An 11962-nucleotide genomic window follows, 5' to 3' on the forward strand; every position below is an offset into this window, starting at 1 on the left:
TTATGTTTTTTGGTGATCTATGCATTGATTCCATGATTTTTTTTGGTGTATTTTAGTGAACACAAACACCTGAGATATAGGTTTTTACCAACAAGAGAGTTGCTTTTTTTTTCTCCCAGGTCTCCTCAAAAATGTCTTAGTTGTAGTTGAAGTTCAGTGTTATTTCACACAGATGGCATCTGGAGATGTGTGAAATTTGAGAACGTCTATGATATCAGTAAATTGTTTGGACAGAAAATAAGTATTTGTTTGTATACTTGCCATTATATGTTGAAGACCTTTGACATTCAGATCAGGTGTAAGCTTATATGTTACTGGAAACATAATATTATCTCATGACTGAGGTTGTTTTGCACATGAGTGCTTTTTAAAAACATTTGAGCAGTATATTGTTGGCAGGGTTGGTTTTTAGTAGGAAGAAACACAATCCGTTTTCTTTTTGGCTGTATAATGGGAAGTCCACCTCTGATTGGCTGATTAGCCCCTCATGACATGTCCTTCCACAGAAGGCTTGCCTTTATTGAAGTTCTGGAGCTGAAAGTCATTGAATCCTATTTTTTTAAAGTGACATCTATAACCAGTTTTGATTAAAATATTTTTGAACATTCATTCTATCATCAGCTTCCCTTTATGTTTGTAGAGTGGAATTATTGTGACGTCCTCGTACCTTTTATTTGTATGTTTTCTATTTCGTAAATAATCATCAATAGTAGTAAGCAGATTTTAGTTTCATGATCCAAATTAAACATTTATCTTGAGAAATATACAGACATAGCCTATTGCTTCTTTTTAATGTGGCATCAATCACTCAACGGAAAATAACAAACAAAAAGAATCCTTCATCCTTCAGACCGGTTTTCAAATTATGAGTCAGATAATTTAACATGGCTAAATGATACAACATCGCAGATCCCAAGAGAAACGCTGTCTCAGTTAGCTGTACGCCATCTCAGAGAAAATACAAGGCACAAATATCAAATGTTGTTATAGACACCTGTCCTGGTTTCAGTGTTGCAGAAAAGCACACAGATTTAATGGTAGCCAGTGCAGCTTTTAAGATGGCAACTTTTGCAGAGCCACTCATCCATATTTTAGTGACAGACCAGAAAGCGTTCTCTGCACACTTCACAGGACGCTGGTACTGAACAAGTCCCGACTCCTCCTCCAAGCAGAACCTGTGGAGAATTTAGAAACAACAAACAAACCAGATCTTCAAAATGCAGCTCGAGATGTAAGTGAAGAGCTACATATTTAAAGGCTCATGAAAAAGAAAAGTATTGTTTATTGCTGAATAAGATTTGTATTGTCCCATTTAGATGTGACCTATAGGAAATAGTTAAAGTTTTCGTGAATGCTTTTTAAAAAAAAAACATTTAGCATTATAGTTCAGGAACAAACCAGCTGATGAGCAGATTTCCATTATATTACACCGATAACATCGTCTTCACTGACTGAAATTAGATGAGTAGACGTGAACAGCCATGTTATGCTCTTGCTACTTCACAGATAAACACCCGGACTCAGATTTCCCAAAGCTGGAAAAGTCCAGCTTTAATTTCAGAGGTGGCGTAGAATGAGGTTGTCTAATTATAGAGGAGCAAGCTATGATTGGTGGATGATTTAGAGAGATTATCCTTACATCACCCCGTCATGTTTTGATTTAATTGGACAACGCAAGGAATTTAGATTTGAATCACTGGGCTTCATCTGCCCCTTAAGCCACAATGTCAACAGAGCCACTGAAACCAGACACAACTACCTCTGGGTTTTACTGGGATTTTATGTGATTGACCAGGGGCGGCTCTAGACGGGGGCCAATGGGGGCCACTACCGGAGCCCTGTGGCTTTAAAACAAAGAATGTTAAAAAAAATAAAATAAAATGCATGGGTACGTTTTCTTCAACATCTCGGGATGTTGGTGTTTATATAAAATGCTAAAAAAAGATCCTTTATTTCCTCTTATGTGTTTTTTTTTTTATCACTCATGTATGGCTGAAACGATTAATCGCATGAATCGTGATTCATCGAATATTGAAATAATCGGCAATCAATAGATTAGAAATCTCTTAATTATTAACCGACGTATAAAGATTCAAAAAAAGGCCGTTTGGTATAAAAAACGTAATTAAGCCAAACTGTACAAAAATATATACATTTTGCATTTAAAATAAAAACACCTGTGTTTTAGCCAAAGCTTCACAAGTGGGGTAGTTTTAATTTCACTTGGTTCAGATTTTAGGCAATAAAATGTTTATTTTCTAAATTAAAGTAGCATCTTTTAATGTATTTCTAATATTGTGTAAAAATACTTAAGTTTTTACATGACAAATCTGTAGAGTGTGCCATTTCTTAAGGTGATTAATCGATTAGTCACTAGAATAATCGATTACTCGATTACTCTAATATTCATTGGTTGCAGCCCACAATCCTATGACAAAATGAAAATCAAATATTACATTGAATAAAACATTCAAGGCCTTCATTTCTTGTAATTCTGATGATTGTGGCTTCTCGTCTTCCTCTCACCTTCAATGTCACAAAACTTGAAAAAGGTTAGAGTCTACCTTTGCATTGTACCGTCTTGTGTTTTGTTTTGACGTACAATACAGACCAAAGGTTTGGACACACTTTCTAATTGAATTCAATGAGAAAGTGTGTCCAAACTTTTGGTCTGTACTGTACGTTTCCTTGAATAAGTGGCTGCCAGCGGTTTAGCCAAACAAACCCCTTTCGGTCCAGTTCCAGACGGCCGTCTCTGTTTTGCCCAAATCCACTGAGGCAGCCAGTGACTCACCAGGAGCAGAAATATGGAAAGAATTCCCTGGAGTTGGCACAACCGTGCTTTCGGTTAAACCCTCTGTTGTTCGGTTTGCCCTCATTTGTGGTGACTGGGGATTTGTCCGGCGAAACCGTGTTATTCTTCACCTTTACTGCCCCTGCTGGGTGAACCATGGCCGGCCGGACATATCTGGCATAGTTACTGGAACCGGCTTTGTCAGAGAGATTAAAGGAACACAGGAGGGAATCACAACAAGAAATGCGGACTCATTCTGGGACACAGGAATCATCCACAAGCGTTCAAATCCTGCTCTCTTTTTTGTCATTGAGCAATGCTTTACTTTCTCGCCCCCCACACACACACAGAGTCGTGTTTTCATCACTTGTGGGGACTTCACATTGACTTCCATTAATTTCTACAGCCTAACCCTTACCCTAATCCTAACCCTAAACCTAACCATCACAGACCTAACCACTAACCCAAAAACAACAATTTCCCTCGTGGGGACTAAGAAAATGTCCTCACAAGGAGCAATGGTCCCCATAACCCCTCATTGTAGACAGTAATAGGTTCCCATAAGGATATAAAAACTGGTACACACACACACACACACACACGATCAATACGTAGCATGAGATTCTCAGCAAAACGAGGCCATTCAATGTGACTACATACAAGCAAACAATCCGATTTATTGACTCAAATATGTCGCTTTCTACTGCTATCAGCTCATGAATAAAGTCTGTACACGTTTGGGACAGCAAATGAAACACAACAACAGTAATTCTGGACCACGAGCCCAACAAACAGTTAGAGTCTTATTGAATTGGGACAACGACTAAAGGAAGGAATATCTGATTAGGTTTTACTCTGATAATTTGATTAAGTTGGACACATTGACCTGTATTTGCAAAGCTCAGGACAGAAACAGAACATAGACTTTCATTCCAGGTTCGTTGGCTCCTTGGAAAAAGAAAAAATCCCTTTCTCAGGTGGAAAAGGATTTTTTCCCCCAAGGAACATGATACCCGAAGGTGGGTGGAGTAACTAAAAATTGTACTCTAGTAAGAGTAGAACTGCTTCACCATATTTTTACTCGAGTAAAAGTAAAATGTAGCAGTCCAAGAAATTCATCAAGAGTAAAAATGTATTTGGCAAAAAAATAAAATAAAATAAAAAAGTACTGAGTAACTGATAAAAACATCAATCACTTAATGGTTAAAAGTTACATCATCGGACAGACTAAAATATAAAGTTATGAGGTACAGTATTTTAAAGAAAAAAAAAATCTCCAATCAGTTTCTTTGAGTGTAAGACTTATAAAGAGGTGCAGGTGTGTGTCTGTGTCTAGTGAGTTTTTGGTTAAAATAATGTTTGTTCTTCATTCAGTGGGTAGAGAATCCAAACATTTTACCCAAGTGAGACCAGCGATACTTCATAATAAAATGACTCAAGTAAAAGTAAAAAGTTCAGCGTAGTAAAAACACTCTTAGATGTACATCATCTTTTCCCCCAAAAGTTACTCGAGTAAATGTAGCTGAGTAAATGTAACGAGCTCCTACCCAGTTCTGGTGATCGCCATCTTCAGTGGAGATGTAAACACTGGATGATAAACAACGTATTGAACTGCACCGACCTGGGCCGTACCGAAACGAAGCTATCGGGACTTTAGCCTGAATAATTCTTCAAAAAACCTACAATCTAAATATTGCAAACATATTTTATATTATGCATTCATATTGCCAAAGCTCTTAGTACTGTCATCTTTTTCTCTTCTATTTTTTTTTTTTTTTTTTGGAAGTAGGGATTTTGGCAAAAAAAAAGTCCTTTTCATTGTAACAGTCCAAACATGACGTAAAACACACAGGTTTCCTTGAGTGTTGTAACGCAAACAGGTGGAAGGACTTGGAAGAAGATGAATGACAAAAAAATCAGCAATCAATCGAAAAACTTCAAAAGAACTTCAGAAATCTTCTAATCAAGATTTCAGGCGACCAAAGGACAGTCTGGCTTCTCGGAAGCAAACCCTGCAGAAATATTTGGTCGTTTAAAGCTTTTACAATACTTTTTTGGTGCTAGCGCCGTGACAAAAAGATTAAAACTCGCGGCCTTTCACGTATTTCTTGTGTAAGACAATGGAGCCTGGCCTGAATTAGCACGCACTCTCAGTGGTCTTCCTGTCCGGAGTTGTGAGCAAGCAGCAGCTCTGGAGGAAGGGCAGGAGATCGTGGGAACCCGCATGTCAACACAGCTCGGGCCACGTCCTGCAGAAAGTTCCTCCCGCTCGGAGAACAACAAACCTCTACGAGCCGAAACAGAAACAGAGGGGGGAGGGGGGGACAAGCAGAAAGGAAACTGGTGAACAATGCAGGAATGGACGTGACACGGCTTCTCTGCTATAAACTGGGTGGGAACCCAACGTTGGTTGTACTACTTTCAAAAACTCATTGAGAAAAAAAAATCCTCAATTCCCACTGTGACATTTCCCACGTTGCGGCTTGTATTGTATAGTTAGACTTGTCTTGTTGATCTGTTTCCTCTCTGACTCGTACATGTTTGTATTCCCTTATCTTTGTGGACGTGACTTGGGGCTGTTGTTATTTTGAACTTGAACTTGACTTTTATTCAGACCTCTCATGCAGTCAAAATTGACAGTGTGTTAAACAGTGTCTTGCAAAAGCATTTGTCTCTGTTGACGGTTTCATTTTTTTTCTTCTTTTCTCTTGTTACAGGCACAAATTTTGGCGTATTTTATTCGGACTTGAATCCCAATTCGACAAAGTTGTTATTCAACTTTATTAGGATGTGAAAAAAAACAACACATTTGTCAATAAAACAGTTTTGTACTAGGATGAGGTGGTCTTTCTGCTGTATCAAAATAGATATTTTTTGCAAAACTGCGTCAGATGAGTCACTTGGTTAACAGTCGGATATTAACTAGTGGGAAAAACAACAAAGACGACCACAGGAAGTGGTAGGAGGACGATGGTTTGTTTTTGTGTTGTTTTTTTCTGGACAATGTGCAGCTGGCTCCAGCAGAGCTCTCACAGCATCACACAGTTCATAAAAAGTTGTGCGTCTTTCCAATGTGTTAAATCCGTAGCCCTTCTGTAAAATCGGCGGTTACAGTTTCCCCAAAATGCTGCTCCAACGCCTCAAAAAAAGACGCCGGCGTCTCCTCTGATTGGCTGATAGATGATGAGCGCTAACTCCATTGCTGAATTATGAATATATCTCATGTAACTGTTTACATCCATCGCTGCCATGATTTTTAATGACTTATCACATGAACAAACTTATTCATGTATGATTTTATTTTTATTTCTGATTTAATGGAAACACTGCAATGGCAGAATTGTGTTTTTTTTCCCCCCAGCCTTAGCAGAATACCGACAAGGATTTGTGCACATTTACAATGAAAATGTATCTATTGTGACTGTTTGTACCGATTCTAAACCTCGTCAGCTCAGGGCCGCTTCCAACCAGTTCGATGTGAACACTGTTTCATAAAAATGTACCTTAGCACAAATGTGTCTGATGGACGTCTGCTTTGAGTTCGCTGGACTCCCCCGACTATGTGGGGGCGGAGGCGGGTGTGCAGTATTAGCTTACCACAACACACAGTGCTTAACGTGTAGACCTAAAAGTTTTGTTTTGGTCTGACTGAACAACTCTAAGGCCTTTACATGCAGCCAAAATGCAGGATTCCCAGGAAGTCTTTAGGAAAGGTCCCCACTACATATTTCTCGGACACCATGTGGGAAAACAAAAAAAAAACGTTCTCAAGAACGAGCTGCAAGATCTTCCAAGTATAAAATGACACCAATTTGTTCTTGCAGCCATATGAGAGAGGACAAAGGAGTTTTTTTTATTGTCTTGATGCCTGTTAATCCGGCCTCACCTCCTCTTCTTTTCAACATCTCTGTCTCAGCTTGACGAATAAAATTAGAAGTGTAGGTAGGAACTGAAATCACAGGAGATAACGACTTCCACGTTTCCTGAAATAGACAACGTGTCGTCGCAGCTCAGAAAACGTTGCTAATTAAAGTCACTTACCCCTTTGGCCCCGGATGCATACTTCAGGGGACGTGATAAGGCCGTTGTTAAGTGCTCTGCATGAGACAATAAAAGTGATGCTGCACTCTTGCACGTCTGGAGCGGTTGAGTAAAAGCAGCTCCACCGAGTTATTCTGACTCGCTATTTCTGGAGGTTGTGTAAGCTGGATGAAATATTTATCCATGTGTTCTCGCGGAGGCAACGGATGTGGTGCCACGTCCCCCATGTCATCTAGTTTGAGATGCATGAAGGAAGGAATTCAAATGCATCTGTTCATCCAATATTTATAGGCCATCATAGTCACCAGCTCGTTCTGTTGGCGCTGAAAGTCTTCTCAGACCTTTCCAGTGTGCGAATAGGGCCGGTGGACGGAAACAGGATAGCAGGACTTATGTAATGAAACAAAAAGCTATGGGGGCAAGAGAGGCTTCTTTTAGAAACGGCAGCTCTGTTTGCAACTGAAGGTACCAGTCGATGAAAAGCCAGAAGGAGAGATTACCCACTTACACACTTCCCTCGATTTGCGTCAGCTGATACCAGAAAAGACAGCCACTCCGCAACCCAAACCGCTGCCACTGGAACCATTTGAAAATGCCTCCCAAAAATGTTGATGTACCCCGAAACTTTTCACCGAAACTTTAACATATGGCAACCACTGAGTCCGGTACACTCTGTTTGATTGGGGACCAAAATTGTAACATTTGTTAAATTTTCAGCTGGTGCAGTTCGCTTTCACACGACACTGTGCCCAACGATCCAAACCCTTTGAAGAACCTGTTACCCTCCTCGCCTGTGGTGTCGCTGGACCAAGAATCACATCACTAAAACCTCTGAAGAAGACATGAGCACAACTTCCACCTTCACAAAATCTTAACAAAAATAGGGCAGTGACCGATTTTGCCGGTTGTAGGAATTCACTTTCGTCTTTGGTATAAGACCAGGAGCCATTTCTCCTGCTAGCGCTGGACACATGCGTTTGTTTTCGTTATATTTACCCAGAATGCCATGCGGTTTAGCTAGCTTCCTGCTTTTGGAGAGGTCTCCGGTCTGCTTGTGCATTCACAAGTCCTGCTTGATGCATTCAATCCGCACCAGAGTTCACTTTATTTTAACTCAGACCGAGGTTTGTTGGCTGTTAATTTTTTTTAGTCCACATCAGAGTTCAATTGCATGTTCACACTTCCCCAAATGAACTGAACTTTTTAGGCAAACGGACTGGCGTTTGTTAAAGCGGACTAAACAGGACTGGTGTGAATGTACCCTAACTTTTAACACAGTTGTTCATAATTTATATATGAATATCTGCACTCCCCTACCTCCTCCTGTGTGCACCTGTTCACAGCTGACGATGTGTGATTGATTGGTTGTGTATCGTCCTTCTGTGTGAGGCCTGACAACAGCATGTGCCTGATGAAGAGATCAGCTGCTTACGCTACCAGGAAACAGTGAGACACTTCTGAGGGAGGGTGTTATGGAGAGACAATCAGCTTATGAAGCTACTGAGTGTGAGTGCGGGGAGAAGAGTGAATCACGCTGCAGGTGACGAGAGGACATTTTCTCTCAGGAAAGAAACTTCTCAAAGATTCAAATATATCGAAGTTTGTGGTTGTAATGTAACAAAATGGCTCCACATGTCTGCATTTCTTCTCTCTGTGGACCCTCAGATGTCAGTGCACAGATTGCACAGTGGATGATATTCCCTGAAAGGTCAAATTCATGAACAACTTCAACAACTTTCTTTCTTTTTTTTTGACGGTATTGCATTTTGAACATTGTTTCTTTTCCACGACTGATCTTGCAACACTAGATTCTCCTCCTTAAAGGAGCAGCAGTACTATATAAACTATACTTTATTGAGACTTTTCATGATGTTATAATGTTATTCCCTCATCAAAAACATACTTGGCATGTTGCCTTGATTCTTTCATTCCTGTCTGGAAAAAAGAAAATCCTTTAATATCCATGGCAACCATTCGGCTGTGCAAAACACATGGGTGGATCTAGCTCCGCCTTCGAGGACGTAGCTCCTCCTAAAAGCTGCAATTTCCAAACAAAGGAGATTCCGCCTCACAGACCAGCCGTCCTTAGCACCTTCAGACGAGCCAGTAGCAATTAGCAACCACCTGGTGGAACTGCACATAAGGAGCTACTTCTCAGTGAAACTCTGGTAAAAACGTTTAAGGATTAATAGAGGAGCCATGTTGTGATGATTTCCTGAAGGCGGCGTTTCAGAAAGAGCAAGACTTTCTTAAAGAGACAGAGGCCCAATTTCAATGCGTTATGTTAAACGAAATTTTAAGTCAAATTTCTTTTAAGTCATATTTTCTATACAGAACATTTCTATAACTGAAGGTAACATAGCCCGTTGATTATGTTATAAAATTGCACTATGTGCCTGGAAAATACAAAATGCTGCCCACATATAATCCCCGAACACAACAAATATGATTGAGTAAAGAAGAGATTTTCAAAGAAAAGTCTTGTTCTGCCTCCTGAAATGTCTGTCTGTCTGTCCTTGACTGTGCCCGGCTTGGCTCCGACTCTCAGCTAGGATCCGAACATAGACCCAGTTACATAAGGAAGAATGGAAAACAGCACCAGCACCAGGCAGATTATTGGATTTGTAACAAGATAGCAGCCTGGCTACTTGATCCCGTCACACACATCGCCGTGTGTGTGTATGCGGGGGTGTGTGGGCGTGCGCGCGTGCACGTGTGTGTGCTAGAGGTCCAGCTTGCCTGGCTGAGCAAAAGGACGCGGGGGCACGAGGGGGTCATTACCGCCCGCCGGCCTTCGTGGAACAGCTCCCTTTGTGATGTAACGCAGGACACCACCTGCTGAGCGTGTCTAAATCACAGCACTGACCGTGGATTTCACAGAGTTTTCCTAAATTCACCCCTTCAAACCCAAACATCGCATCAGACGTGATGAGAAACGAGCTGCAGAGATGCATCCACATTCAAAACAACATTTCTGCCCTTTTTGTGAATGAGCTGCAGCAACATTAACAAAAGGGCGAAGCCTGTTTACGGGATTTGCTCCTGTAATGAGAGGATGCGCCGTACCAAACGATCGGGCTGAAGGATCAGAAGGAGCCTGAAGTGGAAGCACTGATTGGATTTTGGAGGAAGTATAAATGATCATTAAGCAGATGTGGCCGACGAAAATCTAAAACAGATCGGCTGTTAATATTGATTCTCCACGGCAAGGCCCATTCAACGACACACACGCTTCCTGAACGTCTCCAAATATATTACAGCAAGTTTTATTTATTTATTTTTTTTCAGAGTGGAAACCGTTCCAGAAGCTCCCTCAGGAGCCCGACGGCCAGACTTGAATTAACCTGTGAGGTTAATTAAAGAAACCAGAGCCTCATAACATCATTGACTTCTAAAGAATTATGATGGAAAAGCCAGCAGCGACGCCTACACTAGAAAAAAAAAACATCCAAAGCTTCGGAAAAAGTTTTCACTTTTGCACATTTTGTTACATTACAACCACAAATTTCAATGTAATCCCATTGATATTTCAACTTATAAACATACCCAACGGCGTGAATATCTGCGAAATCAAAGGAAGTATCTCTAAAGATACAAATCCAAAAAGTGTGGCGTGTAATTAAGCAACTTTAAGAGACACTGTTGTCTCTTAAAGGGGCAGTATTGTGTAAAATTTACTTTTTATGAGCTTTACATCATGTTATAATGTTATTCACACACCATCGAAAACATACCTGGTGTGTTGCTTTGATTCTTTCATTCATGTTTGAGAAATCCTTGAGCCTCTCCTGGCAGTAGTGAAAAACGCCAGGTGAACCGAGCACCATCTTCTCTGCAACTCGCTCCCCCACTCAGCTCCTTCAGACTAGCCAGCAGTGATTAGCAAACACCTGGCAGAACTGCGCGTCAGCTGAGCTTACTGTAAGTGAAATACTGGCATAAAATAGCCGGTTAATAGAGGAGCCATGCTGCGATGACTTCATGGAGGCGGAGTTTCAGAAAGAGCAGGAGCTTCTAAACAGAGGCCTTTCATTTTTAGTTATTTTCATATTTAGTTGTTGCTATTTCTGCACTCTTATCAAAGGAGATTTAGACTGAATGTTTGATCCATCAGGATGGTGGAATATATGGTGAAAATCCATTTTCTAAACAATGCAATTTGAAGTATGAAGTATATTTTCATTCTCATTTTATTGTTTATTTAATTCACTCAATAAATGTGAGTAGTTACAAAAAATGATTCATACATTTTAAAATATTGCACTCTATCTTCATATAGTGGCAGTTAAGTGCTTTGGGGTTTTTATTTTTTTATTTTTATTTTTTTACATCACAGGCAAAGTAAACCACCGTCCTCCAACTATTTCCTGTTGTTTTCTTCTTTGTATTCTCCGCCAGTAGTAAGTCCGGCTGTTGATCACGTGACTCATGTGATGCAAAAAAAAAGTGTTTCCATTGTAGTTTTGCAAAATTACATCTATTTCAATACGTCAAAAACGTTTTAGGAATTGGCGCGTTTCCATTAAGCGAATTTATTTTCATAATTTCAATTCGTTCATTTCTATGATTACTGGAAATGCAGCTACTGTTCAATCAGACAAAGGCACTCATTTTGGAAACTGCACACTGTTGTGAGTTAACTGTGAAGTGCGGCGAAGTAAATACAGTGAATAAACAGACCTCTGTCCAGGGAAGAACGGATGCGGCACTGGCTCGCTGCTTTCCGCTGTGGGTAATCAGAACCTGAGCCCAATCTCAGGTGAAAGCTGATCATCTTTGTTTTCAGGACAAACTGTCAAACAACCAGCCTGCACAGCAACAGCTGAAGGAGAAGCCATCTGAAAACCAAACCGTCTCTTGCGTTTCAACGCGTCGCCTTGACGGGGCTGAAAGCGGCGCAGCCAGGTGACCCGGCCAGCGAACATGTGAACGGCACTGGACCTTTTATCGCTCTTCGCGAAATGAATTAATCAGCAGGAGTTCAAGTGGGATGTTAGTAAGACTGATAGAAAATTTAATGAGAGGTTTTATGGGGTCAGTGCAGGAAAAAATAAATAAATAAAACTTATGTTCAGTTTTTTTTAAAAAAGGTTTTATTGGCTCTAGTGGCCTTTATTTGATAGTTAA

The 11962-nt window shown here is 40.5% G+C and overlaps 1 long non-coding RNA gene across 1 annotated transcript; it reads right to left on the bottom strand.

The window, feature by feature from the left end:
* Positions 1–411: 411 nt before the first annotated feature.
* On the bottom strand, positions 412–6939 carry LOC116737014 (uncharacterized). Its single transcript, XR_004342717.1, has 3 exons — positions 6836–6939; positions 4943–5081; positions 412–1175 (listed from the first exon to the last, which is right to left on the bottom strand). It is a non-coding gene; the product is annotated as an uncharacterized LOC116737014 (long non-coding RNA).
* Between the last annotated feature and the right edge of the window lie 5023 nt (positions 6940–11962).

This window comes from Xiphophorus hellerii, chromosome 2 (assembly GCF_003331165.1).
Source record: "Xiphophorus hellerii strain 12219 chromosome 2, Xiphophorus_hellerii-4.1, whole genome shotgun sequence".
NCBI lineage: Eukaryota > Metazoa > Chordata > Actinopteri > Cyprinodontiformes > Poeciliidae > Xiphophorus > Xiphophorus hellerii.